At 40.7% G+C, this 26,033-nt stretch overlaps 1 protein-coding gene across 1 annotated transcript in view; it reads right to left on the reverse strand.

Moving 5' to 3' along the window:
* FLRT2 (fibronectin leucine rich transmembrane protein 2) overlaps positions 1-1,311 on the reverse strand; it is a 91,195-nt gene extending 89,884 nt beyond the window's left edge. Inside the window, exon 1 of the mRNA XM_083348309.1 lies at positions 721-1,311. The gene's annotated coding sequence lies outside the window, so the exon portion shown is untranslated. The remainder of the gene's footprint in view (positions 1-720) is intronic.
* Between the last annotated feature and the right edge of the window lie 24,722 nt (positions 1,312-26,033).

The raw sequence follows: 26,033 nt of genomic DNA on the forward strand, positions 1-26,033 counted from the left end.
CAACTGATGGATCCTGCCCACTTGTTTGTAAGGTCTTTGTTTCTTTACACAAGAGATAAGGGAGGGGGAGAGAAAGGAGGAGAGAGACATCCTCTTCCCCCCCCCCCATTCATCCTCCCCTGCTTGCCTGTAAAATCCTTTCAAACTCACCCAAGCTGCTCAGCGACTGAATACAGCCAGGTTTCAGCGGCGCAACCAACAAGCGTGCAACAGAAATACCCCCTCCCTTCCTTCGCTAAAAGCGCGGCGATTTAGCGACACACGCCAGGATCCACTTATCGTGGCTCTTTTGGAGAGAGGAAAACAGAATTTGAGGGTAAGAAAAAAAAAGATCCTCTCCTTGCCGGTGCGTGGCGTATTTCAACGTGCCAAACTGCCCCTACCGAACTGAACCTGCCAGGCTGAAAAATCAAATTGGCACTGACGTACAAAAAAAAGAAAGAAAGAACCGGGGAGCGAGTGGTTTCAAGAACACCACAGCAGCGTCATCCCGCTCATATTCCTGGATGGACTATTCCTCGATTTTGCTAGGGGCTACCAAGAACCTAACCTTCCCGCGGTCCTCTCTCCAATCGCAACTTTAAACTTTGGCGAAACGCGTCCCACTAAGTTCCTTTTGCTTATTCGTTTCTGGATCGCTCGCTCGTCCTTTCTTCTAGCGGTTGGGGAAAAAAGGAAGCCCTGCAAGGGAGAGAGAGTTTAAAAGGATGCCGTTTTTACCTGCGAAGACGGTCGCGCGGCTGGTCTGCAGTTGGATCTCACCCAAACCCGACTGGGTCAGGAAGGTGGAGAGCGAAGCAGCTCAGTCCCGGCATTGTACTGGTTTAAGGATCACCGCCAAGGTCTGGCTTGGTTCCATAGCTGGCAAGAGCCAAGCTCGTCCTCATAATCGCACAGCTCCGGGCGAGCGTGAGGAGACGATTCCCCAGAGATGCTCGGCTCACCCGGGCGTTCAATCGCAGCGCCCCGCCACGCAAGTCCAGCTGGTACGCTTTGAAATCTTCTGCTCCTTCCCGAAGCAATATTTCTCCGGAGAGGCTCGAGGTCCGGGGCCTAAAGAGTAAAACGCAGTTGAAGGTCTTCCCAAATGAGCCGGAAAGGCTTCTAGCGAGAGTAGCTACCACAGCAGCAGCAGCAGCAGCAGCCACACGCCGCCTCGAAACGCCCAGCGCCTTCCTCGAAATTCCGCCGTCTAGCAAAGAGCGGGAGGCAGCACCGGCCGCTTATTAACCCTTTGCGGGCGCGACGCTTCAAGGAACAGCCGAGCCGCGTTCCAACGTTCGTCCTGCCGGCGGACGGGGTTTTGTTATGACTGGCCCCACCGAGACTGGAGAGAGTTGCTTGAGGAAGCGCACACACGCAAGCACACGCTAGGAAGGAAGGGAAAAAAAAAGGCCGGGGGGGGGGGAGGAGGGAAGTAAAGCCCCACCCAGGGCAGAATTGCTTTGCGGATTAGCTGTCCCTTCGAAAGGAAGGAAGGAAGGAAGGAATGAACGGCAGAACTGAACTGTGCCTTAACTCGAGAGGAGGGGAGGAGGAGAGATCTAGTGACATCACGATTTAATGAACCTTCCCACCTGCTCATTTCTTCGCCCCACTATTTTTTTCAGCCGGGCGGGTCTGCACACTCGGTTAAAGAAAACAATTCCGACCATTTCCCGGGATTAATTTCCCCCAAAACCATGGCAGCGCGCGCCGAAAGAGTTTTGCGAAGGCGTTTTGTGCAGTCATGGTTCTAGCTCAAATCTCTCCCTTCCTCTCTTCTAATAGACCTAAGAGGAAACAAAAGTTTTACTTGAACCTCGTTCTGCTTCGCTGTTCGGAGATGGGGTGCGAATTAAAAATTGATCGTCGGCTCGAATACACCTGGGAAACTCCTTTGATGGCGTTAACTCGTTTCTACTCCATATTTCATCCCTCCATTTATAGAGCAACAATTGTTTCCCTGCTTAATTCAGCTCCAAACCATGATAGTTAAGCTTCTTGCATCCTTTCTCACCAGCACCCCCCCTCCCTTTTTCTGGTCGGTCTGCCCATACTGTATGGCCACGTTAGCTTTGACGTGCCAGTAGTTTAGGAGGTGTGTGTGTGTACAGCATGTACATCGCTATCCTCCAAATTACAATACACTTCATTGGCCAGCCTGGACATCAAGGAGAGTCCGGAAAGAGCTTTCTCCAATTCAGCCACAACTGAATTTATAGACAGGAGGAATCTCCAAGCTGTAAACTCTGAGGCACTGTTCCTTTCAAATAACTCTTTCAAGCCTAATAATTCGAACCGAAGACAAGAAGGTGGCTTTGCCTCTCGGATACGTGTTTGTGTGTGTGTGTGTGTGTGTGTGTTTATGGGCGGGCGCGCGCGCACTCGTGTGTACATTTGCTGGTGTGGAAGCTTCGAATTCAAGAGAAATTCGTCTCTGGAAAAAAACGGCCGAGGCATTTTGCAAACAACGCGTTTCTTCGGGACGCAAGGGAAGGCTGTTTGCAATAAAGGGGCGAAATGGGGTGAGGGGGGGGGAAGCGCAGATGACCCAGGCGATCGGAAGGGCCGTCGCTGCGTTTCCCTTGGAAAGGCTGGAGGGAGTCGTCCCGTCGGCCTCGAGAGTTTTTTTTTTATCCGAGCTGAACATCTTCTAACAAGGCCGTGGAAACGACGGCGGGATTGATAACGTGCGGCCGCTGTGCGAGAAGAGCAAGGGAAGAAGAGGCGAGCGGGCTGGCCGGCTTTGAATCGTCGCGCTGCAAGTCCCTCGCCTTAGCCAAGGTGGCGGTAGAGCAGCGTTTCCCAACCTTAGGAACTTGAAGATGCGTGGACTTCAACTCCCAGAATTCCCCAGCCAGCAGCTGGCTGGGGAATTCTGGGAGTTCAAGTCCACGCATCTTCAAGTTCCTAAGGTTGGGAAACGCTGCGGTAGAGCATCGGAGGCCGGACGAACGCCCGTTCGCTTGCAGCTCGCAGCGCCGGGGAGAGCCGACGAGCGAGGACATGTTCTCCTTAGCCGCCTAGCCCACGCTTCTTCCCCGCCCCTCTTTTGCTTTCATGTGGGATGATTTATCTCTCTAGATCCCCGCTTTTTTTGCATTATTTCTTTATCTTGGATATTGCTCGATTGCTTAGCTTTTTTAAAACCCTGCTTTAAAACAAGCGCTGTTTTGTACTGTATTCTATTCGGATCTTTTCGCAGTTGCGGGGGGGGGAGGAGGGAAGGAGAAGGGAATCACCCAGGAAAGGTCGAATTGGATGTTGGAACAGCAGCGGGCGATGTGTGGCCCTCTAGATGTGGCTGAACTCCCATAGTCTCTTCCCATTATCCATAAGAAAAAATCAACCAAGCTGCCTGCAGAAATGGACCAAACAGGTGCTCTTTGTTGACCGATTAATCAAGTCATTCATAAGGCTGCAATCGTCTCTATACAAGCCCTCTTGGGTTTAATCCAGCCCAGCTTTCTCAGAGCCATCCAGTCTCTTGTTCAAAGGGGTGGGTGGGGGTTTGAAAGTCAGTTCTGCTTTCCTATGGGGAAGAAGAATTAACCCAAACCAAATGTAAAATAATAATGTGAAATTCAATCAGTCTATAAAAAGCAGAGAAAGAAGATTTGTGTCTCTCTACAGCTGTGGGGGAACTACCCTTTCCAGCAATTCGCAATAATGGCCAGGCTTCTAGAGATACAGCTCAGCCCTCTGTCCCTACCCCTGATCTAAATGATGAGGAAAATATTGTTACCATGGAAATGGAGTGCGTGTGGGAAGGGGGAACTATTACTAAAGATTTCCTTCTGCTAAAATAAAATAAAGGGAGGCATCTACTCTAGTAGAAAACAAGTACCGTAATCTTCAAAAGGCTACCAAATAAGTGGTATCAACTGGTCTTCAGCTGAATTAGAAATCAGTGCAGCCTTCTTCCAAGTACGGATGCTTTGGACTAGATGAAAACAGATCATATATGTTTTATAAATGAATATTTTTTTCTGAGAGCTCTGCTATTGAGCAATATGAACTAGTGACTACTTTCTATCTCTTTACTTGGCAAACCTAAGTAAAAAATGTCTGCATTATTTGTATGAACCCAGGATTAATATTGTACTGCACTTGAACCAGAACACAGAACCCTAATAATAACTTGCTGCATCACTGGAGGTTTTTTAAGAGGAGATTGGACGGGCATTTGTCACACAGGGTTTCTGGGCAGAGCAGGCAGTTGGACTAGATGACCTCCAAGTTCCTTCCAACTCTGTTATTCTGTTAAACTTTGAAGCTCAGCCTTGCTCTATATTACAGACAACTACCGTGGCTTTGCTTCCCTGCTAAATTAGATCAGTTACAATAGTAATGCTTCATTAGCATTAAGCTTGGTTATTTTCCCACCTTAATGACTTACAATGTTTTTTTTGAATCCAGAGTCATTACCCATATGATTCAGTACACTGCAAATCCATAGTATAGACTAGGAATTAAATAATTCAGGCCAAGCTTGTTATTCCTCGCATAGCTGTTTACTGACAAAGGTTCTCAGGATTTTAGACAGAAGGCTATTCAAACTCTCTCTAGAGACTGAATGTAGTAGGCCCTCTCTGAGAATTAGCTACTGCATTACTCTTCTTAACCTATGCAGGGCCTTCTCTGGGGAACTGAAAGTCACCCACACTCATCATTTTAAAGCAAACAGCCCCTTCCACCAGGCCTTTTCAGAGGAGTTTATGAAGATTCTAATTGGATTAAGGATAAATGTAGTTGTCTTTTAATGAGTTTTGACTGCTACTTATATTTTGCCTCTAGCTGCCTTGAACATTCTAGAAGTAGAAAGATGAGTAAAATTTTAAATAATAAGGCAAAGGAAGATCTTTTGTGAATCAAGCTCAATTTCTACCAATTTCATAGACACATTTCTTTAGCTTTCTTAGTAAAAATGCAGATATGTTTTACCAATGCTTTCTTCCAGGATTTGTTCATAGCTACAGCTACCTGGTAATTTCTCCTCCAAGTACTAATTAAATATGTTCCTTCTTGTCTTTTTAAAATCAGCTAGGTTTCAGGAAAAAACAGTGTAAGGGAGAAGGGCTTAGCACACTGAAGGGAAATAAAGACAAACTGATAGATATAAGAATATTAAGATATGTTTTATTAATAAGACTCTGTAAAAGCTTCCTGATGCTCTAGAACAGGGGTGTCATACTCACAATGCCACGTAATGTGTTGTGATGTATCATGACTTTTTTCCAATTGCCGGCAATGGGATGGGCGTGGTTTCACCATGATGCATCCGGTCTGCGGGCCAGCAGTTTGACACCCCTGCTCTAGAATCTACTAGACTTCCTTCTTCCTGAACAGAAAAAAAACAAGGTTGGGTGAAGGTTTTTGAATCAATTCAGGATTGCTAGAATTCAAGTCTGCCCAACATTGTCCAGGCTTGCTTTAGTTTGGAATTTGTCATGTTGAAGTCTAGTCCTAGTTGATGGATATTTCACATGTCCCTATTCTTTCTCTTGGGAAACTATTATATACTACATTGGCTGTTAATTCTTATACATTCTGAATGTGACTATGTCAAGCTTGGCTTCTCTTAATTCTTCAGCTTGCAAATGCTAATGAGAAATGTACAGTCTTCAACAGCTACCTCTCCACCCAGTTATTTATCCACCTATCTACCTATCCATCTGTTGGGGACAGACTTCTTCCCAGCACACAGATGGATATCAGTAGCCAATTATAGGAATGCTATGGAAAAGTAGTTTCCAGAGCATCCAGAGAGAGAAGAATTAGGTGCTATATTTGGTCATTTGATACTGAGAAAATTAACTCACAATCTTCTGGTCGTCCATATAATATACCGGAGCTCTAATATCTATTTTTTCTTGAAATAATCATCACTTTTTCTTCTGTTCCTCCTTCCATACTACTTGATTATATTTTTAGCAAGAAAGTTACAAAGATATCATCTAGTTACAGTCCACTCTATGCCTTCAGGTGCAGCAATTTATTCACTTGACAGATTTTACTTTTTAACAATTAACTTTTGATAGAAACATGGATACTCACGTATGTTAATTATTTCTCACAATTCCTCAATATCTCTTCCCATGGGATATAGACTTCACAGGATGCTCGCAGAGATTCCATCTCTAAAACCTCACAAGGGTATGCTAATAGTTTTTCAGCTTGCAGATTTCCCCCCCTTTTTTTCTTTAAATTCAATCACAGGTATATCTCCAAAAATAAATCCAATAAGTATTACATTCTGATGATCAGAGCAGCAAAACATAATTATTTATTTATTTATGTATTTATTTTTACTTTTACTGCATCTGTGAATTGCCATCTGCCAATCCTTTATGGTGATCTTGTCATTTTGGGGATGGATGGTTCAGAAAGCCACCTGAAGGGCCACTGTGGGGATTTTTCAAGGCGTCTGTCAAAGAAAATCCATCACATTTGCTGGGCGGGTTGTGTAAGCCTTGTTGAGTTCATTGAAGTAGGATCTAGCAAGTTTATCAAGGAATTGTTTGACTCTGTTGACTCAGAAAAGAAGATATAGACTGTGCACAATTAGCACAATTATGATGTGTTAGATTCATGTCCTTCCTATTTGATCAAGGTATTCCAAGAGGTGAAAGATAGAGGGTCCAAGCATTGGAGAACTCAAGGATGAGAGAGATATTGATTCCATTTGTAATTAAGGAAGTGGTAGTCCATCCCCTCTTCACTGGACACCACAGTGTTGCTTAATTTCTTCCCCATCTCCAATTTTCTTTTTTGTGTGAAGGTTACTAGGAAGATGGTTGGCCTACAGCTTCAGCAGGCTCTGGAACTAAATTATCTTGATCCTTTTAATTGGTTTCAAGTTTGGCCACCAAAACAGTCTTGTTAATGGCCCATGGTAGGAGTACATCTATCCTCTCCCTCATTGATCACTTGATAGTCCTCAGTACCATTGATCATGAAATTCTTCTAAACTAATTGGGGTTGAGAATAGGAAGCAAGTTATCACATTGGTTCTTTTCCAGTCAGTTGTTCCAGTCACTGTTAGGTGTGTGTGAGTGATGTGAATGAGTCATGCAGCCATTAGTCCATGTTAAGCCTTACTTCAGGGCACATTTCTCTCTCTGATCCTGTTTAACATTTTCCTGAAGCCATTGGCTAAGGTTATCCATTTGCACAAAATTAGGTACCTTAAGTAACTGGTCAGCTTTCAATTCTTGTCATCCAAGCCATGGTACTAAAGTTTTGCTTCATATCTATGGAGATCTGGAAGTTAAAAAAAGGCTCTAGCTCAACTATAACAATCTTGACTTCACCTAACATCAAGAAATGTCCAACTTTGGTTCTAAATGGGATTGGTTTATCTAGACCTGGACCTCTCCTGAACTCACAGATTCTTCTTGAAAAGCAATTAGATTTGTACCATTGTACAAATCCTTCTTCTGCATCAATTGCACCCATTCCTGGATGGGAAGGCCTTACAATCATTCATGCTTTATTCACAACTCAAAATAAATTACAAAATGCTCTCTACAGGGGGCTGCTCCTGAAGACCATTCAGAAGCTATAGCTGGTTCAGAATGTGAAAGAGTAAATTATTACCAACATTTTCTGATGTGGTTACTGTATGAAGTACCTTTACTCCATGGGGGTGAAACTCACCACATCACATGACATGCCGTGAAGTATCATGACTTTTTTCACATTGCCGGAGCTAGGGTGGGTGCAGCCTCCACATGATGCAACTGGCCCATGGGCCGGCAGTTTGACACTCCTGCTCTACTCTGAGGTGTACTGATTACCAGTAACTTTTTGGATGCAATTCAGGGACCTATAAAGCACAGGGCCTGGTTGCTTGTGGAATGATCTGTCTACAATTACTTCTGCCCAAAACATTTTCTCAAGATAAATTTGTTCCTGGTCCAGTCTTAAGCAGTCATCTGGAAAGAACTAGAGTCAAAGCTTCTTTGTCACAGTAACTGCCCTACAAAGGAGCATTTTTCCCCATGATCCAGATCGCCCTGAATATACATGCCTTTAAGAAGTAACTTAAAATCCTGACTTTTCCCCAAGGCATTGATCAGAAAGCTCTGTGCCCATCTTGATTGCTCTTAATTGTTTTCGGTTGGTAGAAATTGCTTTAGGTATGTTATTTGTAATGTTTTCTTGGTTGCTGTTTTTACAGTTTTGTATTGCTTTTATTTGTGTACTCTTCCTTGAGTCACATGTCAGTTGAGCAACTGTACAAATTGATTTAATAAGTTATAAATATGAAAAAGGTATATGCATATGTATACGGTAAGTCTTAGTTCCTCATATGTGCATTTGTGACTCTTATAAGACTGTATGGAAATTAAATCCCATTGAATCAAAGTCAAGAAATAATACTGTTAGGGTAGCTTTCTCAACTCTCCTTATTTGTTACAGAACAACTCTTAATATCTCTACCCACCATGGTTGGGGAAACAGAAGGAGGGCAAAGAAAGGCAAAAATTTTACTTCCTCATTATTAACTAAATCTCATTGGAATTTTTGAGAATATATATGCATGTGTGTATGTATGTGTATATATTTATTTATATATATACACACAGTGTGTTTATATATGTATATGTATGTCTGTATACAGGTGAAACTCAAAAAATTAGAATATCTTGCAAAAGTTCATTTATTTCAGTAATGCAACTTAAAAGGGGAAACTAATATATGAGATAGGCTCATTACATGCAAAGCAAGATAGTTCAAGCCATGATTTGTCATAATTGTGATGATTATGGCGTACAGCTCATGAAAACCCCAAATCCACAATCTCAGAAAATTAGAATATTGTGAAAAGGTGCAATATTCTAGGCTCAAAGTGTCCCACTCTAATCAGCTAATTAAGCCATAACACCTGCAAAGGGTTCCTGAGCCTTTAAATGGTCTCTCAGTCAGGTTCAGTAGGAATCACAATCATGGGGAAGACTACTGACCTGACAGTTGTGCAGAAAACCATCACTGAGTGAAAGCCTCAAAAGGTAATTGCAAAAGAAGTTGGATGTTCCCCAAGTGCTGTATCAAAGCACATTAATAGAAAGTTATGTGGAAGGGAAAAGTGTGGAAGAAAAAGGAGCACAAGCAGCAGGGATGACCGCAGCCTGGAGAGGATTGTCAGGAAAAAGCCATTCAAAAAGTGTTGGGAACTTTCACAAGGAGTGGACTGAGGCTGGAGTCAGTGCATCAAGAGCCACCACACACAGACGGATCCTGGACATGGGCTTCAAATGTCGTATTCCTCTTGTCAAGCCGCTCCTGAACAACAAACAATGTCAGAAGCATCTTACCTGGGCTAAAGAAAAACAGACCTGGTCTGTTGCTCAGTGGTCCAAAGTCCTCTTTTCTGATGAGAGCAACTTTTGCATCTCATTTGGAAACCAAGGACCCAGAGTCTGGAGGAAGAATGGAGAGGCACACACTGCAAGATGCTTGAAGTCCAGTGTGAAGTTTCCACAGTCTGTGCTGATTTGGGGAGCCATGTCATCTGCTGGTGTTGATCCACTGTGCTTCATTAAGTCCAGGGTCAACGCAGCTGTCTACCAGGAGATTTTGGAGCACTTCATGCTTCCTTCCACAGACGAGCTTTATGGGGATGCTGACTTCATTTTCCAGTAGGACCTGGCACCTGCCCACACTGCCAAAAGCACCAAAACCTGGTTCAATGACCGTGGGATTACTGTGCTTGATTGGCCAGCAAACTCGCCTGACCTGAACCCCATAGAGAATCTATGGAGCATTGCCAAGAGAAAGATGAGACACATGAGACCGAACAATGCAGAAGAGCTGAAGGCCCCTATTGAAGCATCCTGGTCTTCCATAACACCTCAGCAGTGCCACAGGCTGATAGCTTCCATGCCAGGCCACATTGAGGCAGTAATTGCTGCAAAAGGGGACCAAACCAAGTACTGAGTACATATGCATGCTTATACTTTTCAGAGGTCCAATATTGTTCTATGTACACTCCTTGTTTTATTGATTGCATGTAATATTCTAATTTTCTGAGATTGTGGATTTGGGGTTTTCATGAGCTGTATGCCATAATCATCACAATTATGACAAATCATGGCTTGAACTATCTTGCTTTGTATGTAATGAGCCTATCTCATATATTAGTTTCCCCTTTTAAGTTGCATTGCTGATATAAATGAACTTTTGCACGATATTCTAATTTTTCGAGTTTCACCTGTATGTACAAGTAGTCCTCAACTTATGACCACAGCTGAGTCCAACATTTATATTGCTAAGTGATACATTTGTTAAGTGAGTTTTGCCCCATTCTACGCCCTTTCTTTCCAGAGCTGTTAAGTGAATCTTATATATATATCACATTGTACACTAAATAAACTTTTGTTGATCATATATGCTTAATCTGTTATGCATTATATTAACCCATCTCTAATTTTAGCTCAGGAGAGACTTAAATCTCTTGCCTTTCAAATGAGCAGAATTAAAAATTCCGTTGGTGGATCATTCTCATTCTAATGGAAAACTTTTTGGTTCTCATTTCGTTTGCCTTGTATTTTATGTAATAAACACCTAGTGAACACCTAATGAAATTTCAACAAGAAGTAGTCGTAAGAAAATGAACCTGCATGTTTCTATCTATATTCCCATTGAAAGCCAGAGAGAAACTTTTCTAATTAAAAGAAAGGGCATATTACTTCTGCCAAAGTCTATTAGTTTCCACAGTGGATAATTGTAAGTTAGATGTTTAAATACTCTTAACAATTTTTTTAAGATGATGATGACTTCCAAATTGGTTCATTAGGGTAGCACTCATAGTCTCTGATAACTAGTTAATTTAAAGTATTATTGATAGTTACAAGAACTAATCCAAAAGGTTTTGCTTTCTTTTGGCCAATTTCAGACATGTAATCATTTGCTTGGAAATCAGAAACAATGCAAAATAGCTTCAATTGAAATAAAGGAAAACAGAAACAAATTTGGAATAGATTAAAAACACTGCAATTTGTACAGAGTAGCAGTAGGAATAGTCAACCAGCATTTTCTGTGGCATATTGCCTCTGGTGCTTGTTTGATTGGAAGTCACTTTTATCATAAATAAAATAATATCTCCTGAAGGACAGTAAAAAAAAACACCCAACTGTTATAAACTGATAGGATTTCCTAGGAGAGTTCAAAATTAGCAATATCATCTGGGGGAAAAAGGGCTTTGTGTCCAATCAGCCATCCTACCTACCTACCTACCTACCTCTCTCCTATAATCCGTTTCAGTGATTATAGGCAGCTTACAAAAATTCTAATTCCTAGAATAAGAAAACAGAGTCCCTAAGAAAATGTTGTAGGGTGAAACAATGTTGTCCATGACATCCCACCTTTTTAGTTTCTTCCCTCCTACCCTCAAGAACTATATACTGTCACCATTTCAACTTTCATTAAAGTTTTGGAGGTTGTTTCAAATGTTTTCAAGATAGATCAGGGGTCTTCAAACTTGGTCCTTTCATGACTTGTGGACTTCAACTCCCAGAATTCCTCAACCAGTGTGCCTGGCTGAGGAATTCTGGGAGTTGAAGTCCACAAGTCATGAAAGGGCCAAGTTTGAAGACCCCTGAGATAGATGATCTGGCACTGCTTACATCCATATTTAAACACACACACACACACACACACACACACACACACACACACAAACACTCAGGTTAGTTATTATTTTCCAGTATGCAAATGATTGTTATAAGACAGTGGTAAAAATAACTTCAGAATGGACTTAGTATGGTGTTATCAAGAGAGAATAATAAGATGGCAAGCGTGCTCAGTGAGCATATTTTTCTTGCTTGTGCTCTTTCTCTGTCTCTCTCTCTCACACACAAACACACACCAATAGAGCCACAAAAGGGGGCATGCTCACTGTGCACTCTTGCCATCTTATTATTCTCTCTTGATAATGTCACACTAAGTTCATCCTGAAGTTATTTTTACCACTGTCTTATAACAATCTTTTGCATACTGGAAAATAATAACTAACCTTTGCTGATTAAGCTGCCAAGGATTCAGTACTGCAACAAGGTTTTAAAGCCTATTGTTTAGGGCAGCACATTTGTCACTCTTAAAGTCACCTTCAATCTATGAACTGCAAGGCTTTCTAAATCAACTTTTGATATCATAACTCACTTCTGAGTGATCAAGCACCTTTGCTAGAATAAAGACTAAATAGCAAAACTATCATAGATACGTTTCAAAAATAAAATGACTTCTACAGGTAGTCTTCAACTTTATTTAGCAACCATTCAAAGTTACAAAGGCACTGGAAAAAAGCAATTTATGATCAGTCCTCACTTAAAATTGGACACTTGGCAACCGGCATGTATTTACAAAGGTTGCAGCATCCTAGGGTCATGCAATCACAATTTGCAACCTTCCCAGTTGGCTTTCAACAAATAGATGGGGGGGGGGGAGAGTTGGATTTGCTTAACATGTTATTTATGTTAACTGTTGTTTACTTACTAGATAAATCACAAGTACAATATATTAAACCACAAACTGCAATAACTCTTCACCTTGAAATAAAATTAAATATACTACATTATAATTAAGTATATTGCTCAACTGTTGTGCCTAGCAGTGGCTTTATCTTTAGGAAGAGCTCCACTGTTCATTACAGTCATTGTATAAAAGCCTTATGTTCTTAGTTATGCAATCATAACCATGAATACAAGAGAATAAGGTTTAATACAGTGGAAAAGCCAATATGCAATGGTTCTTGAATAACTATTTTATGTTGGCACTGTTCAAATATAACTGCACCAGTTTAAATAAAGTGGTTATTTTATGAAAAGGTCAATTATTATATATACACAGATATATTCTCTCTCTCTCTCTCTCTCTGCAAAATAATACTAACCAATATTTATTGGTTATCTATTTTTGTATGGATTTTTTTTTACAAAACATTCAGGACATCAGTAAAATGATATGATTATGTAACTTCTGGATGGAATGCTATGAATTCTTGACTATGCAGCATACAAATAAATCTAATTCCTACAATTCTAGCTTTTTAGTGAATGAAACCAGTAAGGTTTGTGATAAACATAATATTTGTATTTTGAAACTTTCACACTAGGAACATTTAGAATGCAGCATGTTTCCTCATTAATAAAACAGTAAAATACAGGTTAGAATGATACAAGTGTTAGAAAATTGACTGAACAACCACTCCAAGAGTACTCAAAACTGGTTCCACAGCAAACTGGACACTGGTGTTGAATGAAGTGTCCCAGGGCCTGATCCTGTTCAACATTTTTATCAATGACATATTGAATAAATTTGTAAGATACTGTGAGGATTGTGTAATACTTTAGAAAATAAAGAAAAGATCCAAAAAGAATCGGGGCTTGAGTGATGGGCCAAAATGAACAGGATTAAATTTAACAGTGAGAAATGTGAAGTCCTGTATCTAATGGGGGAGATTTGATTTGTCAGTACTACATATGAAAATAATCTGGGTGTCCTTGTTAATCACAAGTTGAATAGGAGCCAACAGTGTAATGGCAGATACTGAAAAAAACCTGTGTTATTTTAGGATATGTTAACAAAATCATAAAGTATAGATCAAAGGGAGTAATTGTCTGTTTCTAATCTGCCTTGGTCAGGTTCTACTTGTGTCCAATTCTGGGTACTGAAGCCTTAAAAAGTCATTGATCAACTGGAGGGTTTCCAGATGTTAACTACCAAAATGGTGAAAGGACTGGAAACAAGACTTATGAAGAATGATTAAGTAAACCAGATATGTTAGGTTAGCCTGCAGAAGAGGGAGGGTAGATATCATAGCAGTCTTCAGATCTTTAAAGAGAAGGAAGCAGCCTTGTTCCCTGTTACCCTGCAAGGCAGGCACACAATCAGTGGACTGACTACAACTAAGGAAGGTAGATACAGGTTAGCTATTAGGAAGAATCTCCTCTCCTGGGGATATAAGAGATGTCAACCAGTGGTATAAGCTGCCTTGTCAAGTAGGGCTTCAAATAGAGGGTAAATGACCATCAGTTCAAAATGCTTTAATGGGTTCTGCATGGAGAAGGAGTTGGACTAGATGACATTTGAGGACTCTTCCAACCCCATGAGTCTTTTAGTTTTTTTCTTGGTAAGCTGGCAATATGGATAGTCCACTTAGGCAATGGTGCCAATTTAACTGAACACAATTTTTAAGGGAAAGGTTTACCCCAACTTTCAGCTTAGATCAGTCCTTGGCATTTGGAGCATAGATTACATATTTTTGACAATTAATCTTGTGCTGCTACTGTAAGTAAGTGTAAGAGTTTGATGTGATGCTGCATAGAATAAGCAATAAGCTGTAGCTTACCAATCTTCCCCAATTAGTTTGGAAAGAGAGTCTTGGTTAATTGTTTTATTTTAGTTCTGATGGTTAAATTAATACAGAAGATGTACTGTGATTTCATTATTTTTAGACAACAGAGTGAGTTGATCATATTGGAGAAATAAACAGAAATCAGTTCAGTCATTGAAATATTCATCAACCATTCAGAAAATGGAAAGATGAGAAAGAGTTAATTTAATGACATGTGAACTATATATGGCAGCAGGAAAGCACAACTTAAAGGTAAAAAACCAGCTTTCTTGTTGATATTATTGGAGAATATTTCAACATTGAAATGAATCATTTCTTTTTCATGCTGTCATTCCACAATTTTTTACAAGGATTGTGAAAGACTGTGGATTTTATTAGCTTTTTGAGAGGGTGAAAAAAGGCATCTGATGTGTAAACACACTTGCAAAGTTTTCTTAAAAGCTTGCGAGCTTAGGGTTAGCTTAAACAAGATCAGGGTAGACTAAAACAAATTACATTCTCCATTTTTTTTTCCTTTTTACTGAAGTTTGTCTTTATTGGGCCAAAAATATGGCTGGCAGAATGGAATGTAGCTAAGTAGCTATGTCTTGTTCGTCTACGTTTGTGTAGGCCACATCACTGGATTTGATGTGATGAGTCATTGGAAAATACCTAAAACAATATCTAATTCAGGTCAACAAGTACAGAGCATGTATCAAAGCCCATTTGTTTCAGTTTGAATCCTGAAGCACTCAGATATCGGCACATAGGAGTCTGTTTTTCACTAAATCAGAACATTCGTTACCTATAGTAGTTAAATGTTTTCTAAACCCCACAAGGTTATTTCCAGAGACTGTATTTACAGATGCCTGAACCACAAGTTTCACGGTTCCAGTCAGGAAGAATAATGGAGAAGGACATTAAAAATCATAGTTCAGCAATATCTGAAGTGGCACAGATACCCCATCGCTGGTGTATACTAACTAAGAGTGGATGTTTCAGTTATGAACTTTTCAGTTTTTATTTACTATTTACTTTTAACACTGGCAGTTCACAGATAAAAAACATAAAATAATATAATACTATAATAAAAGCAAAGAACCGAAAATGGCAAAAGATTGTACAAACAACAATAACCAGAGCAACCCATGTCACCCAGAAGATATCATCAGGCTTGTCTGTTTGCTTGGTTTCCTTCCCTATTCCAATCCTGTAGGATTCTCAGACATTCAGAAGAATACCCTAAAACAGGGGTGTCAAACTCAATTTCACTGAGGGCCGCATCAGCATTGCGGTTGCCCTCAGGGGGCCGGGTGGGTGTGGTCAGGGTGGGTGTGGCCTACTGGGTGGGCGTGGCTAGAGTGTGTATGGCCTACTGGGTGGGCGTGGCCAGCTCTACATCGTTCGCATCGAGGGTGCCTATGGGGTCCTGGGCAGGAGTGGGACAGATCTGGGGGTCTCTGGTAGAAGGAGGGTCTCTGGGCCAGGGCCAAGGCAGTGGGGGCCATTCCCTCACTGTTTCCAGGATGGCTTCGCGGGCCGCGTGAAACCACTTCGCGGGCCGGATCTGGCCCCCAGGCCTTCTGTTTGACATGTCTGCCCTAAAACATCTACTGTCAGATTAAATTAATGAAAATCTTACAAAACCCCAAAATCCAAAAGCAGGAATCAGGACCAAGTGTTCTCCAGTAGAAATGCATTTTGAGTTGGTACTGGAAGGTTTCAAAAGGCAGTAACTAGCTGGAACTAACCTCAGCTCAAAAGGTTGGAGGCCATTCTGGAGGGCCAGCAGCACTACAGAAAAGCAGTACTCAGAGCCTCACCCCTCCCTTCCCAAAAGTAGGGAGCCATCAACTACTTCTTTCAACAAGATCAAGTTGGTTGAGATGATTCTACTGGGGAAAAAAAAACCGTCCTCAAGATAACCTGGTATCCAAACTGTTGTGTAGCTGGTTCTTTGCAGGCAATAAGCGAGATGGAAGGTTGCAAACAGGAACATGCTTTATTGTGGCAAACAGGAACAGAACTGAAACAGAGGCTGCTGTGCAACTACTTATATGGTTGGCCACTAGGCGGCGCCAATAGGTTTAAAGGAACCTATTCCCGCCCCAAATCATCCAATGATCTTCTTGGAGACAAGAAGTCTGGCTAAGTCAGTGACCGTTACATAGACACACCATTGAGCAACCTTAAGCAGCATTCAAACAGACATGTGAATCAGTTCAAGTAAAAATCCCAATACATTACACCCCTCCCCCCTAGAATGTACACACATTATTTAAGAATATAATCTTGTAGATATTGTGGTGGTCTGACTGTATGCGACCATTCAGAATGCCTAGGGGATCCAAGTAACTCCTGGTCTACCAGCTTGCCTGCCGGGCTGGGTAGACCAGGACTCTTGGGTTCATGTGAGTGGGATTGACTTGAGTTCCTTTGGCTGGCCATTCCAGGTCAGCCCAGACCAAAGTCCAATGAGGTAGCTGTGTCAGCGGAGCTGCTGCCTTGTTCTGGTTGACTTTCCCTGTCAGGAGACCCATGTTGCACTCCCAGACTGTGTCCATCTATGACCACCTCCCCACTGTAATGACTGAATGAGTCCTCAGAGCACATGAACTGCTCTGTTAGGCTGCCAGTTGCCGGCTCTTGTTGCGGACCTGCCGTGAGGTCCTTGCTTAGTGGCTGTTCTGCAAAACGCCTTCACAGCTGATCAATATGTCATTGCATGACTTGCCCCCCCATCCAAGGCCACCTCATAGGAAAGGGGTCCTGAGATTTTAGCAATTTTACCCAGCACCCACAAGTTCCCATGCCCATAGTTCCAGGCCCACACCCCATCATCCACTTGCAACCCCCTTGGTGCCTTTGGGTGTGTGGTGTCTGCTGCTATCCAGTCAGGATGCAACCTGTCCAGTTTTGTGAGTAATCTTCTCCCCCAGAAAATCTCTGCTGGGCTCTTGCCTGTTGCTGTGAAAGGCGTAGTGTGGTGGCAAAGCAAGAAATCAGCCAGCCTATGATGCCAATCCCCAGACACAATGCACTTGAGTGAATCTTTTGTCATAAATACCATGCATTCAGCCTGCCCATTAGTTGAGGGGTGAAAAGGAGACAACATTGCATGCCTTATGAGGTTAGCCCTCAAGAAGGCCTGAAATTCTGCTGCTGTGAACTGGGCCCCATTGTCCGAGACTATGACGTCCGGCAGCCCATGTGTGGCAAAAATCTTTCCAAGCACCTGGATGGTCCTAGCAGTAGTCATAGTAGATATAGGAATTACTTCCAACCATTTAGAGTGGCTGTCAACCACTATCAAAAATAACTGTCCCTGAAAGGGCCCAGTGAAGTCAGTGTGAATCCTTGACCACGGTGTATGAGTCTCCTCCCATTGGTGGACAGGGGCCTGCAGCATCTCTGGCCTGGACTGTTGACATGTGTAACACCCATGAACTTGCACCTCGATAGCTTTATCTAACCCTGGCCACCAAAGGTAGCTCTGTGCCAGTGCCTTCATCTGGACTATGCCTGGATGGCCCTCATGCAGAGACTGAAACACACTGTGCCTTAATGAACTGGAGACAATAACCCTGCTCCCCTATAATGTGCAGCCCTTGTAAGCTGAAAGCTCATGTCTACATGTGAAGTAGCTCTGGAACTCTGGTCCTGGGTCTATTTTCCAGCCACCCAGTGTGAACCCATGACAACACTCTGCTTAAAATTTTGTCTGAGGCAGTTTCTCCAGCCACATCCCCAGCATGGAGGGGAAATTCAGGCAAATCTTGAATTGACAAGATGCGAGCTGCTGGAGCCAGATCTGGCTCCACGTGTGGCAATGGCAACCTGCTAAGGCTGTCTGCATGGCCCATGTCTTTGCTGGGTTTGTGAACCAGCCTGTAGCTGTAGGCTGATATAAAAATGGACCACCTTAACATTCTAGGGGAAAATATTTGAGGCATCTGCCTGTGTGTGGTAAATAACCCCAACAATGGCTTGTGATCAGTGAAGACCGTGAATTTCCTGCCATACAAATAATCATGGAATTTCCTCACCTTGGCCACAATGGCCAGAGCCTCTTTGTCAATCTGAGCATAATTGCGCTCAGCCAAGGACAATGTCCTTGACTAGTAAGCAATAGGGGACTAAATCCCATCATCTGACAAATGGCTTAGTACAGCCCCCACCCTATAAGGGGATGCATCACATGCAATACAGACAGGAAAGTTTTCATTAAAGTGCATGAACACTGAATTTGAGGACAGTAGTGATTTTACTGCCTTAAAACTATTTTCCTGAACCTTGGTCCACTTCCATGGGGCGTTCTTGTCTAAGAGCCAGTGGCCTTGTTAGGAAGGAATGCATGGTAAAAATTCAGAAGACCCAGGCCCCAAATCATCCAATGATCTTCTTGGAAACAATAAGTCTGGCTTAGTCAGTGACCGTTACGTAGACACACCATTGAGCGACCTTAAGCAGCATTCAAACAGACATGTGAATCAGTTCAAGTAAAAATCCCAATACATTACACAAACTATAACTGAACTGAGCATGAGAGCTTTAGCATATAAAGTAGATTCCTTTATTATTGAGACATATGATATATCATGCACTGTGTGTCTCTGTGGGCACACACAACCAGGCAAACATATATACTGTCATCTTAGACTGGTTTTCCATCAAAATGTCTGGTCCTTTTGAGTCTATTATTTCATAGTGTATCCCTTCCTTTGTGTGCTTTAAGCAGAGAAACAGCTACTAAGATCTTTTAGCAAGATTTTTCTCTGGGGGCTTGAAAGAGACTGTTGACATTGGCCTCGAAACATCCAAAGATTTAGACCTTTAATGTATAATGTTGAATCAGACAACAGTGTTTCTTTTGAATCCTGTGGTTAGTATTAAGAATCAACCAACTCTGGAATATTCTCTCTAGTATCAAGAGCTCACGTATATTTTTTCCCCCTTGTTTTTTGGGAATCCAGGTAAAACATGTAACTGTTTAATCAGACTTGTAAACTAAAGTATGTAGGTCATATCCCTCAGTGATCATTTAGACTGATGCTGTGCTCATTGTTGCACCATTTTTGCAGCAATACAGGATCTATCAGTAAATAGTAGAAAGATATGACTGGATAAAGTACTCATTATCACTAACTCTTTATGACGTTTAAACTTTGTCAGTTTAGTAAGCCCTTTACCATCACAAATCCACACCCTTAGCCTTTGTTTTGCCCAGCAATTGTTATTCTTTAAAATCTGAACTTTGATGTTTTCTATTCAATATTGTGTAGTGACACAATACTAAATATGTTGAGGAGGGAGGATTCTATGAGCAAAGTCTACCATGAATTTCACAGTATAGTCATTTTACAATTATCAGTCAATTTCAGAGGTACACTTTGTTTTAAAAGGTTTTAAGTAATTTTTTGTACCTTCAAATCAGATTTTTTTTTTACTCCTGGTGATTGCCTGGACATGTCCCTGTGGTACTTTTGGAAATGGTTTGCCATTGCCTCCTTCCTATGGTTGAAAGCGTTTAGCCCAAGGTCAACCAGCTGGCTTTGTGTCTCAGGTGGGACTAGAACTCATGATATCCTGGTTTCTAGCCTGATGCCTTAACTACTACATCAAACTGACTCTCTAAAAAGGGGTTTAAATTATTTATTAAAAAGGTAAATGGCCTTATACAAGAGACCACCTGGGCAACGCTGTTTGAAATAAAGTGATGGTTTTTGTTAGAAACAAGAATTCATCTTGTTTCTGCTATAAAAACTTAAATCATCAACATTTAAATCAAGTCTACATCTATTTGAATATACTCTAATTTTTGGTCATGGTCACACTGGAAAGCTTTAGGGAACTGTGATTTTTTTTAAAGGAACAAAAATATCTAGTTGAACAATATTCTTTTGTTATCATTCTATCAATATTCATATTTCATGAAGCTTATAACCCCCTACAACAGGGCTATTGTTACATACACTAGTTTGTCTTGTTTTAAATCCCATTCTATTCACATCATTCTTAGTGGTTCAAAATAGCTTACCTTGTGACTTTTTTTAAAAAAAAACTTAATGTCTTACCGGGAACAAAGAGTAAGTCATATGCTGTAAGAGCTTGTCAAAGTCATAATTACAATTACATTTGTCTGTGTTCAGCTGTCTGTCATCTGTTAGCAGTTCAAATGCTCTGTGTGTCTTTGTGAATTTGTTGAAATTCTCTTTAATTATTTACTGCTCCATGATCATCCATTACTGATTGCTAACTGCTTTTGGCTCTCTCAGCCCCTGGTTTCCCTGGCCTTGTATCAACATTGCTTACAACCTTCAAGCCGTTCCAAGCACGAAAAGCTGCTAATGCTTATTAGCATTTCTACAAATTTATGAAAATATCCTTGTTTACACAAGTAACAAGAATGGCTGTGTAGATAAACAATCTGCTCCTGCAGTGTGCCAAAACATAGGAGGAAGTCTGGTCAAGCCACAAGAATGGGATTTTAAGAATTCTGGTTTCTTTTTTTGTCTGTTTCCTCAATAGTTTTGGTATTAGGTGGAGTCAGGGATTAATTTTTAAAAGAAGAGACACACTACATCAGCTCATACCAGATGAGAAATTATGTTTCTCCATTAACATGGTGAAATCCATCCCCGTTAACTCACGTTTAACTGTTCTCACTGGTAAAAAAAGAAAAAAGAAAAAAAAGATAAATTCAATAATATGAAATAGTTGTTCCCAGCCATTATATCCTCACTTTCAACTCTGTAACTGTCACTAGTGTCTTACATGAAGATTGTGTTCGTTTTTTTAAAAAAACGAAGCAACGAGGGGAGAAAAAACCTAATTTGAGTGTTAATTAAGAATTAAGGAGAAACTTCTTAACACTGAGGACAATTAACCAGTGGAACAGCTTGCCTTCAGAAGTTGTAGGGCCTTCATCACTGTAGGCTTTTAAGAAAAGACTGGACAGCCACATATCTGAAATGGTACAGGGTCTCCTGCTTGAGCAGGGGGTTGGACTAGAAGACCTCCAAGACCCCTTCTAGCTCTATTCTGATTGATTGATTGAGTGTAAAGCCAAAGGGCGCATATATCTCTAAACCAGTTATCCCTCATAAATAAATATTGGCAATTTATTTTGTATTGTATTGGTATTCTGTTTTAGTGGACATCTTTCATATATAGTGTTCCCTTCTTTCATTTTCCCCCACAAGTCTGTATGACGACTGGGCTACCTTGAAAGCTTCTTGGGATTTTCCATGCCTGAATGTAGACTTCAGCTTGGATCTTTCTTTTCCAGTCCAAGGCCTTAAGAACTATACCCCACTGCTAGGAAGCATGCAAACACGAATGTTATTTTTATTTAAAATAATAATTCACATCAAAATGGAGATGCGGTAGTACTTTGCTATTTGCTATGGTCCAATCCAGGATGGCAAGTAAAGTACCTTTTGGATTAAAACCCTCCTAACTGCATGTCAATTCTGAACTAAATTAAGCTTTCTACATTTATTTTTCAGTTAAAAAAAACAGAAGTAGATCTTCACAATAACTTGGCTTTCAGAAGAATAATCTGGGTCACTTTGCTAATGTTGTGAACATCCAGATGCTGACCACAAGAACAAATCACAGGGTCCATTAAGGAATAGGGACAAGCAATCCCAAAAGCTCCAATAGCCAACGACAAGGCATACTGTGAACTGTGACTTCTGGAGAATCATAGTCTGCCTATTGCTGCCTTAAAGTTTTCTTTTTGTATTTCTAGCAAAATACTTAAATTCACATTTACAATTAGAAGCATTGAATTGCAAACATTTACATCTGCCTATCCCAGGTTCTTCAGAAGGTCTTGATAGGTGATAAGAATGCCAAACCCAGTCTAAACCTGTGATTGACTGTGTGACCAACCATAGTAATAACTCCTGAGGGTGTGTGAGACCTTCCCAAAGCATCCTGAGGCCTGTTCAAGGCTATAGTTGCATCACAAAGGGCCAGGCCAGGTACTCTTCATGGGCAGTGGAAGGAAGAAGATAGTAAGGATCAACCCAGGCAAAGCAGGGGCAGCAGATTGCAAGGTGCAGAGTGCAGTGCAGAGTGTTGGGAGTGGCTGCAGAGGGGATGGCTGGGCTTCTTAGATTGGTGCTACAGCAGCTGTGACTGAGGCCACTTGGGTTTTTCACTGTGATGCTAGGGCAGCTGGTTATGGTGTGAGGCTTGAAGTAGCACTCCTCAGCTGTGATGGTGTGTGGGTACTGGGGCTGAAACAGAAGCCCACAAGTGGTGATAGGCTGAGACTGCTGAAGACCCTGGGCCTCTATTTCAGCTGCCATGCTACTGGCACCACCAGTGATACAGAAGACCGACACTGTGTAGGACAAACAGGAGAGCAGAGATGGGGGGAAATAGACAGGTGGGGGGCAGTTAAAGAGGAAACAATCCCTTACATTGGAACAAACAAGGCTCATTGCTGGGAGGAAGCAGTTTGGGAATGGTTTGGATCCTGATAGGTCTTCACCTAACGACCAAGTGTGATTCACTTAATGATGGCAACAGGGACATCACTTAACACATATCACTTAATAACCACATTGCTTAGTGGCAGAGTTGCTAGTCCAAATTGTGAAGGTTAAGCGACAGCTCCCTGTAGACTAAATTATTTATAATGAAAACATCTTCCTCATTGCAGGTACTTTAATCTAGTGATGAAGTCCTCATGTCCTTTTCTTTGATAAGCAAAGTGAGCTATTTTGTGCTCAGTTGGTTCTAAATAGTACTAACATTTAATTAAATGGCATGCAATTGCTTCCCTCCTCCATCCCATTTCACAACATCAAAAATCTGTTGGCTACCAGTAACTTGACAACTTCGTCACCCACACTCCCCAGCTGTGGCATAGTAATTCCCATCCCTAGCTCTCAAAGAAGAATAACCAGAGGGATTTCAATACTACCTGTCATTTCCTTAGCAAATTTAGCCAAATGGAAGCACTTATTAACACAGGTAACCTGTCAATTAGATTATTTCTGTTGGATTTTGTATGAAAAGTTCACATAATTAAATGTGATATTTTAAAGACAGGCTGGTGTGTTGTGTGTGTATGTATATATAAAACCTGAGGTGACTGTCCAATGTTATAATCAGGATCTAGAAATGGATACAATTACACCTGGAAATTGAAACACTGCTTTGATGCATGAAGTGTTTTGGGAATCTAAATATTCATTCCACAGATAATTACTAAATCATGGGAAGTGATATTTTTTTCTTTATTCTACACTGTTCAGAACCACAATTCAAATAGCATGCCTTTTACTGGTACCACATTTCAGGAAATATTGAAACAATTTGAAACAGTTTCAGAACAAGGAACAAAGGTGATTAGAGGGCTGTAGATAAATAGCACTTTTTATGTACTTCAAAAAATGACATACACACAAAAAAGCTACTATCCACAACATAGAACAAGTGTGATATTTTTGCATTAACTGGTAAGCTAATTTCAGTTGAAAATTAGGAAAATTTCTTAATGATATGATTATCTAGGACGATTGTAGGCCTCTTTCATCAGATATGTTCAAGCAGATCTGCATAGTGTCTGATAGGATGCATTAATCTGGATTCCTATGTTGAACAAAGGTTTAAATACTCCAGGAATATGTATGAGACAGTTTCAACTTCCCAATCCTTCCAAAGAGCATTGATCTGGCCAAGTTAAAATCTTCAGCCCTCACTACCAATCCATATTTTTTACTAAGACTATACTGCATTCTATTTAACCATTACCTTATCTTATTCTTGCATTAAAATGAGTAATTTGCTGGGGAGGAGTCATGAAAATACATGGAAAGTCATATGGGGTGCTGTGTTTCATGGAATGTGGGTCTGTGATTATCCAAGAAAAGGAAGATGGTATGAAAGTTTAATTAAGTCATCTTCCAGCCACCTTTCATGGAAGAATAATAGCGTTCATGGTAAGACTGCTAATACCTTTTACTATTCCTTTCCTCTTAAAATGGACATTTAAGAATATTGGAATATATTTTCAGCCTTCATGCAATCCTCCCATAACTGTTGTGACCCATGTATGGCTATTTTCTTGCAAAGTATGAGGTATCTATGAGTTTTATATTAGCAGAAGAAGCCTCTATTATGCTCCACAATGGAATGTTATTTGGTAATACCACCAATAAAAACTGATATTCCATTTCGTTAGTTTACTTTGTTAGAACATCCCATCTAGATATACTATCTTAAGAACTAGTAACAAATGTGTCAGATTGTTGAAACTTTGAAAATTTCCCCATTCTCCTGATATGTCTTGAGACATCAGCTTGTAAAATGACAACGCTGATAACTATGCTGTTTTTTTTCTCAGTTTGGTCCCAACACAAATAGCACACCCTGTTGCTTAATGATACCAATTGCTTTGAAAGTTGGAAAGGCAGTATATAATCACACACTTTATTTTGAAAAGACTTAGCTTAGGTTGTCAGTAAAGCTTACCAGTTTTAAACCTGAACCTTCATGGTGAATTGTCCAACTTTTCTTCCTGCTTGTTGTAACTTATACCTAGTCTGTTTGTTTCAATTTATGAAACAGCAATTTTTTTTCTCTTAGAAGAAGGAAAAAATGGATATGATATCGCCTGATCAGATTTCAATAAAGTCCTTTCAGTTGTTGAAAGCTTCACCCAAGGTGGGGAATGAGGGCATGCCAGCCCATTTTCATTTTTTTTTTCTTTTTCTATTTTCTACCACATTCTCTGAAGCCAATCTTTCTAACAGGAAGTCTCTTGAAAACGTTTAAAACCATAACTGCAAAACATTGTAACCTATGTCAGAAACTTCCACAAATCAGACAACCTTTTTGCTGCAGGCCCACAACTTCCACTGTTGGAGTAGCAAGTCTAAGGGATTGAGATGTGGTGAAGGGCTAAGACTCCCTAATATATCTCTGCTCTCCCTCTGTATGATTTAAATTAGATGAGGCTTTGAATATACAAAGAAAGATGATGAACCATACCTACTATTGAACTTTCATGTGTCCAACTAATATTGAGATAATAAATCACATGCTAGTTGTACTTTATATATACTGTAAGTATCCATTGTAATCAACTTCTTAATACATTTCCTGGACATTAATGTTTGTAATGGCATTCATACACAGGCCATTGAATATATTATGGTCTTATATCAACTTATTCTATTCATCATTTCACTGTTTACAATAAACAAAATTCACTTTGAATTTAAACATATCAAAGGAAATAACTAATATTGCAAAGTACATATGTAACAGCCACTCTTTTCAGCCAGATTAATTTAACTGGGTTAGTTAATAGCTCTTGTACTAAAATCAGCAGGATTAAAACACTGAACTTTGGATGGCCTATGTCCATGAGTTTGGAAACATATGTCCAAGAGATATCCTTTTAAGGAGTCATAAATGGCAACAATTTCATGTTGACGATAAATCTGAATTTACCTTTCAGTAACTGGAAATAGCTTATAGCAGATAACTTGAGTTTCAGGAATTCATCTCTGCTCAGTACCAGTAACATATAAACTAAAAGGTATTCACATTTTTCTTCCAAGAGAAGGTGTCTTAAGTCCTATGACCCTTGTTACTGCAAACATAAAGTCTGCAAAGGGGAAGTAGTAATCCACACTTGCGGTTGCTATGACATTTTAGACAAAATAGTTAGACCACAAAAAGCAATGAC

Source organism: Vipera ursinii, assembly GCF_947247035.1.
Source record: "Vipera ursinii genome assembly, chromosome: 1".
Taxonomy (NCBI): Eukaryota; Metazoa; Chordata; class Lepidosauria; order Squamata; family Viperidae; genus Vipera; species Vipera ursinii.